Here is an 8,348-nt window from a genome sequence, read left to right as displayed (position 1 = left end):
TCAGCATTACAGTTTTCTGAACACTGACAAGACTCCCACAGTGCTTGGATTAAAGCATTCCAAAGTTTCTCTAGTCAGCATCTCCAAAACAGTTCCAAAGCCTCTAAAACATGCGGTCAAGTGGAGTCACAGGTGCCATTTCTCTGGTACCAAAATTAGTCTTAACCACTCTCTCATCAATGAGACAAAATATAATACAACTTACAGGAGGAGTGTTTTACTTTTGGCGCATGGTTTTAAGAGGAGTCGGCCCATAGTTGGTGGTCACCAAGGCATAAAGGGTGGAAGAGCAGTGGAAGAGCCTGGCAGAAGAAAGCTGTTCTCATCCCATGTAGCCAAGAAGCAGAAAGCGAAGGCAGGATTGGTGGAATGTGATATACATTCTCCAGTCACACCCCAGTGATCCATGCCTTCCCACCAGACCCCATCCCTCAACAGCACCTTTGACTCTGAACTCTTCAGTCACCTAATCTACTGATGAAGGTTATGACCCTGAGATCCAATCACCTTCCAAAAGCCACCTCCCTCCAAAACTTGACCTTTGGGTGGACATTCTGGATCTAAATCATACCAGAGGTCAAATACATCACTATTTCCATTTCATAGATAAAAAATTAAGTGCTACAGAGAAGTTATATAAATGACATAAAGCCAGGCAGCTACATCAGAGTTAGGCTTCATATTCATGTGGCCTGGTTCCAGGATCTGGAATTCTAACAACTTTACAATGGTGTCTCCATTTCCACTGAGAACATGGCACCCCTTTTTTCTGAGATCCTCATCCTATTTAAGTCTCTTGCCGGTAAAGACAGTGGGTAAGGGTAAGGACTACAGAGTCAGTCAGGTTTGTGCTGGGATTATAACCTGCACTTAATGACAGTAAGTCAGTTCAGCAGGTACCCTTTTGTCTCTAGGATTCACAGTCACCTAAATTGGGATAATAAAAACAGTACCTGCCCCATAAGGTTGGGGCACTGAGGATAAATGAGGTGAGTGATATCAAGTCCTCAGCAGTGGGCTGGTATGTAGCAGCCCAGCAGTAGGGACTCCACTTCTTTGCCTGCACTGAACTGGTGTCCTAGAAGCTAGGAGCAAGAGTCTCCAGGCAAGGAAGAGTTTGGATTTGCATCTAGGACAGTCTGTCACTCCTTCATTCAACTATGTGTTGGTCCAGATCTGACCACGAATGTGCTATGGATGTGAACACAGGATCAAATGTCTCTGGTAACCAGGCAAGAATGGAAGCGGATCACAAACAACTTCGCATCTTATCTTTTGTAACCACAATGTCCAAGACATGTTTAGATGAATTGAAAACAAATTCCATATGATCTCAATATTTAAACTGTGTTGTTGTTGTTGTTTTATGTATTTAGTACAGGTCTACAGGATCTCATTACACAGATCAGACTCATAATGATCCTCCTGTTTTCAGCCTCCCTAGCTCTAGGATTACAGGTGTGTGCCACCACGCCTAGTCTTAAATTGTTGACATAATTTGTTAAAATTGTCCATGGAAGGAAGGAAGGAAGGAAGGAAGGAAGGAAGGAAGGAAGGAAGGAAGGAAGGAAAGAAGAGAGGGAGGGAAGGAGGGAGGAAGGGAGGGAAGGAGAGAGGAAGGGAGGTGAAGGGACAGAGGGGGAGGGGGTGGAGCAAGGAAAGAATAGAGAAATGAAACAAGGGTGGGAGAAAGGGAAAAAGGAAGAAAACAAGACAGTTTAAGAGTTTGTTTGCTTCTGATATTGGACTATTAGGAGCCTTTAAATATAATTGTACACTGAATTTTCAGAGAGAGAGAGAGAGACAGAGAGAGAGAGAGAGAGAGAGAGAGAGAGAGAGAGAGAAAGAGAGAGAGAGAGAGAGAGAGAGATTCCTTCTTCATTGACCAAAGAAGATATGATCAAATACAGTAGAACATATATATGGTTCCATTTGCTACATTTGCATTCTTCCAAAAATAGATCCTGAAACCAGGATTCAAGATAAGTAGATTATGGGCTGGGAATATTTCTCAGTGACCAAAAGTGCCTGCCTGGCAAACACAAGTACCCAGGTTCAGTCCCCCTGGGACCACATACTGCGCCATCCCTGGAATCCTGGGTGTCCTGTGCCGGCCACCAAAACTGGGCATGGTGGCACATGAAAGGCTGAGACAGGAGAATCACTACAAGTCTGAGCTGCACAGCAAGACCCTATACCAAATAAATAAATATATAAAAGATTTTAAAAACCCTACCACATGGATAAAATAGAACTTATTGAACTGTAGCAGCAGATGACAGCAAGCAAAGATAATCCCCCACAAGAGACAAGTGCAGAGGAACAAGAAAGCCTTTATTGCAAGCTTACAACTGATGGATGAAATTGTCGGTCCTGGCCTGAACTTTGCGTTCAGGTTGTATAGGTTTCAGGTTCCCATAGTAACCACATTACCTCATTATCTCACTTGCAGGAATTTTACAAGAATGTCACAGAATTGCCACAAGGCTTACATTTCCCAGACACTGTTCACCATCTGCCTATCATGGGGCACTGTGATTTAACATTTGCCCTGTTGCGCAAGTTGTTCTATTTCTTCCTATCTTATGACCCTGGTTTTCTCTAAGTTGGTTTCTGTTTAGCCACATGGCAGGGAAATGAAGGAATGACTTTAACTTAAGTGACCCTCTCTTAAAATTCAGTGTCTTTTGCCCCATCATAACCAATTACTATCATTAAACATTCAGGCTAACTCCAATACTTCTATATCATAAAGCAATAGAAAAATGAATATTCCTGTAGCTTTTTTGCCCAAATTCATGATAATCTAGGATAAATTCACAGCTAAAAGACTAGGAATACTTAAAGATTTCCTTCCACATTATACACTGCTCTCTCCTAAACACAATTAGGATGTGTCTATTTTCTTACATCTATATCAGCTCAAATATATTTTTTGACCTCAGTCATTTTGGTTTTTGGGGTTTTTAAATTCATTTTAGTGAGAAAAAAAAGATAAAATAGCAATGAAACTGTTTCAAAACATGTAGGTAGGACAGTTACAATAAATAATACATTGCATATTGCTGTCTTCATTGTAGTTGTTCAGAGGACAAGATGTAGACATGATATCTTCTCTAAACAATATTAGTCCAAACATTTCTTCTCATTGAACTAAGAGAAAGAAGCTGTATATCTATCCTAACTATCTTGTATATACATGTATATATATTTTTTCACTACAGAATGGTCCTTTATTTATATAACCTTTTTTGTTTTGTTTTGTTACAAATGGGTGTTTCATTGCTGTTAGAGAAGCTGTATTTGGAGAAGTCTTTAAAAGTCCTTTTCATACTTGAGGCCAGTCCAAACATTGTAGGTACTTGAATTCATGAAAATAATCCAATATAGTCCAATAGTGCATAATAGTAGTGAGTTACTAGCACAACTGGCAATTGGCTGAAGTTGTTGATTTGAGCCTTTTACAGCTCAGTATATTAATATAGCTTTGCTTTTTATGCCTTGTGGTTACACTTTTCTACTGAGTGGTTAAGACCAAGTTAAAACAAGACCTATATAACTAAAAATGTAATTTTACCTTAGCCATTTTGTAAATCAAAAATTTTCATTAGTTTTTAAGCATATACAAGTCTAGGCTTTCCATTTTTCTTATTCTGAGAACTGCAAGCCCAAAGTTTTGCCTGTTATTCCACCTAAGGATTTGGTTCTGAGGGTTGAGTGGTGTTCCCTACACAACAGTTGAGGTGCTTCCTCTTCTGTGGTTTGATTTTTCTCCCAGGCCTCCCTTTACTCCATTGCCAGGAATGACTGTGAACTTGTGACATAATTAACCATAAATACAGACCAACCAGCCAGACACTAATTAGTTCTGATTCCTACTGAATGAGCTACTCTGATTCTCTTGCCTGTCCTACATATTTTCCAGCCCACATGGTGCTATTTGGAACCTGAAGCTTCTGGAACTTAATTTTGCCTTTTACTGTATGGGCCTAGCCTACCTCATATCTTTCTTCATGGCTTTTAAAGAATAGAGGAGTGGGGAAATTCCACTTGAATAACAGCAGAGTAAAACTGACCATATGAAGCAAGGAGGAAGAATGCAACACCACTACTTCAATATAGGCAACACATCAGGATTTCTTTCCAAAAAATTGTACAGTATGGAAAGGGGAAAAATCAGGAATGTACAAAATCTGATAAATGGCACTTTAGCCAAATGTCCAAGTTCAACATCAGCAGCCATCAGTCATTTTGACAGGTCTTCTTACATGATATTTGACCCCTGTGGTCCTTCTCCCAAAGCCCATTACCCCCTCTAATCATGAGAAAAACACCAGGCCAATCTAGTACATTGGGTAGACTATAAAAACTTGACCAGTTCTCTGCAAAATTGGTCAAGACATCAACAAAAGTCAAGGTCAAGGTCACCAACAAAAAGACAAGCCATGAAACTGCACAGCCAAAGGAAGCCTAAAGAAGATATGACAAGCCAGTGCATGTGATATCTAACAGAATCTTAAGACAGGAAAAGATGGCAAGCCCGAGCCACAGAATTCTAAATAAATTGTAGGCTTAGTCACTAAAAATGTATAAATATTGTTTTACAGTTTGTCAGAATTGTGCCTAGTAATATAAGATAAATAATAGATAAAATTGTGTGTGTGGAGTATATGGGAACTCTCTGTCCTATACTCACAATTTTCCATAATTCCAAACTATTCTACAAAATCAACATTATTAAGAAAATACTCTGTTGTGGTTTGGATATGGTTTGAGTATATCCCTCAAGTGTTCATGTATTGAAATTTAATCCACACTGAGATTCAACTGAATCCATCTCTCCTGTCCAGAAGTGGGGGCTTTTGGGAGGTTTAGACAAGATCATCAGGGTGGAGGCCTCATTACTGAACACTTGTGACTTCATAAGGGAAAGTGATCAGAACACACCACACACACACACACACACACACACACACACACACACACACACTCCAGATATCTTCCCACAAGATCCTGATACACAGACTTAGGAACTGTAGCCAAATAAACCTCATTTCTTCATAACCGTCCAGTCAGTAGAATTGTGTTATTGGCAACATGAAACGAACTAATACAGCTGGCAGAGGAGAATAACTTTTTGCCAAGAAAGTGATTCTCCAATAACTAAGGATATAGTCTACATCTGGAGTGTGAGCCAATCCACAGTTTCTCTCAGAAATTTCTATTCTAAAATTTTATCTGAGCACTATATTGGAGAGCCTGAACACTGGAGTGAATTAAGCAAAGTCACATAACTTCTCTGAGGATTATTCACCATTTCCAAAAAGGAACTGAGACTACTAATGCACTTTCCTCAGAGATGCAATAAATACTGTCAATAGTAATAGGTGTCAGTTATGTAGTATTTCCTGAGCACAATAGAAAGTACTTAATCATCTCAGTGAATTCTCAGAATGCTTCTATGAGATTGCTACTACTCTTACGAACATACTGATCAGGAAAGTGAGGTTAACTGGGATGATTTGCCCAGGATACATAGCTAAGGAATGCCCACGAAAGAAATTGATGGAAGACCATCCCAAGAGCCCATGCATCTTAATCATGATGATGATTCCTCTAATCAAGAGACAAGACTACACACTTAACAAGCGTACGAATTATGGTTTGGGCTCAGCAGTTGAATTCCCATTTATTTGCGTATTTCAAGTCCTCTATAAATGTTTGTTAGATGATTTTATAATGAGTAAGTGAATAGATGGGTGGAAAAATTTGTAAACTATGGAAGTGTATATTTTATGATAACTATTATCAATTATATTAATTCTATAGTACATCAGTCTAAAACTAGGTGGTTTAAAATAATAATATTTACTTATTACAATTCACAATTTATAGCACAATGCCTACGTTCATTCATCATTCTGAAGTGCCAAAGATGTGAGGTCCACAACAGTTTGGCTTGGCTGAGTGTCTCTGCTTGGGGATCTTTCATGTGACTACAGACAGGTTTCTGGATGCAGTCGTATGAAGCTTGATAGGAGATGGAGGATCTGCTTCCAAGGTTGTTCATTCATGTGACTGGCCAGGTGGGTCAGTCACAGGGATGATTGTGCAGCCTCGTGGTATACTGGCTGGCTTCACCCAGAATAAGTAATTCCACAGGGCAAGAAGCTGAAATGCTTCTCATGACCTACCCTTTGCATCCTACATCATCCAATGAGGCAACCTCTTTCAATGTGGGAAGAAACTACAAAAATGATCAATGCCATGGAAAGGAGGATCATGAGGGGCTGTCTTGGAGGCTAGGACTCCTCTCTTAGACCTGAGGTTTGAAGTTTGAGTTCTACGAATTTCTTTTCTGATAACAGAGACTGGGAAAGACATAAATATTTCACTTTTTCCCTAGAGCATCTCACTAAAACCAAAACAAACTCATGGAAGGGAGACAAATGCTAGCAATGCAGTGCAAGTTAGTCCCTGGTCCAGTCATCATTTCTGGTGATGTATCTTGGTACCTGTTATGGTTTGTGCCTAGTTGTCTCCCCAAAGCCTCATGCAGTCATTGGGGTAGGCCTCTAGAGTGTGATTAATTCAAGATCCAATACTGGGATTATGGGTATAAGAGCTGCATTATGGGTGTGAGTGCTACACCAGCCCTGGGGCAGATGGCCTGAAGGCAATATAAGGAAATGAGAAAGGCTTGCCTCTGCCTCCCTGCTGCTGTTACAGCTGTTGCTCTTCCCTTTGCTCTTTGCTGTGTTTTGCTGCCATGAACTGCTGCCCTCTGCCTTGCACCACTCTGCCTTGGAGCCAGCCGAGTATGGACTGAAACCTCCACAAACTGTGAGCTAAATAAACCTTTCCTTCCTCAATTTTGGGCATCAGGTATTTTGTCCCAGCAGCAAGAGAAGAGAAAAGTAGTCCAGCTAGTACCCAAGTCAATGCCCTCCTGACCTGCCCAGATCCTGGATCCCCCAAGAAATGTCATTGTGGCTTTTCATATCTACTCTTGTTCCCCCAGAGAAATATTAAAATATTTGGGAAGGTAGAGTCATAAAAGTGTGGTACATTGGATCAGTGAGTCTAATGCTACTAGAAATTGGTTCTGAACAAACTAGAAAATGAAAGGAGATTGTCTGTGAGTCCTTCTTTCCTCTCAGTGTCTTGTTCTCACTATTTTTCAGAGAACCTTATCTCTACCTTTCAGTACCCTGCTTGTGCCCTTTCAACCAGCATCTCAAGTTCTACTTGTTGTCAGTCATCAAACTTGTGATATAAACTAAACCCTATGGATCCAAGTCATGCATTCTTTCCTTGATGACTGTCATGACTTCTATTGTAATATAACACAATACCTCCACCCTTCCAAAGTGTCCAAAGAAGAAGCAGTTAGCCACCATAGAAGATTCCATACATGTCCCCATCTCAACTTAGTTGCTTTCTTGCCTTCTCTGGCTAAAATTCAAAATTCTACCTGGGTAACTAATACATAACTAAGATGGTATACTGGTTACTTGCTCTTCTCATATACTTTTTCCCTTCTTTATCCTGTCTTTTCCCAAGAACTGGGGTGGCTATGAACTACATGGAGGTGTTGTCATGTCTTCTGCTTCTGAGAAAATATATTTTTGTATTATTCCCTCCCCACAAGGCTAGGTTGTACCAGTATTTGGGTACCGGTTTCTGGACAGTTTGTGTAGAATGAACTTTCTTCCACAACCACAGATCATTAATGTTCTATAAACACTGTACCTTCTCTCACCCTTCCAGACTTGCTGTGCTAACATCTCTACAATGCCAGCCTGTTGTTGTTTCACTATTCCATGATAGTGACTGCCCTTGGATCTCTAAATAGTTCAGTAGGTTCTTTTCAGTTTTCTCTTTGGAATATGCTGTTTCCTGCTGGGATTCCAAAGAATACAGATCTCCTTCTGAGGCCTCTGCCTTTCTCCTTCTTCTATTCCTCAGCAGCAGCTGCAGGAACCTGCTGCCAAATTCCTAGCTGCAGCAGCCAAATGAACCAAGCATCAAGAAGCTGTGGGAAAGCTCTGAGGTCTGTAGAGAGGGGTGCATTAGAAGGTGAATAAGGAATAAGACAAGCCATACAGTCATATGTAGAAGATGGGCAAGGCAATGATCCTGAGAATCTCAAGAAGATTTTTTAATCTAGCAGTTAATTGGAAAGATTCTCACCCTGACTAACTATATATACTGATACCTGTGAACTAAGATACTACACTGCAGATGGTAATTTGTAATAGTAGTTTCATGCTTGGAGAGCCTGTCATCCTGGTCTTCTGAATATGGGCTGCTTGTCATGACATGCCAGTTGCTGCTATGATGTCTCT

This window comes from Octodon degus, unplaced genomic scaffold (genome assembly GCF_000260255.1).
Source record: "Octodon degus isolate 3935 unplaced genomic scaffold, OctDeg1.0 scaffold00079, whole genome shotgun sequence".
NCBI lineage: Eukaryota > Metazoa > Chordata > Mammalia > Rodentia > Octodontidae > Octodon > Octodon degus.
The sequence above is the reverse complement of the archived record's forward strand: the minus strand, read 5'-3'. Positions refer to the sequence as shown.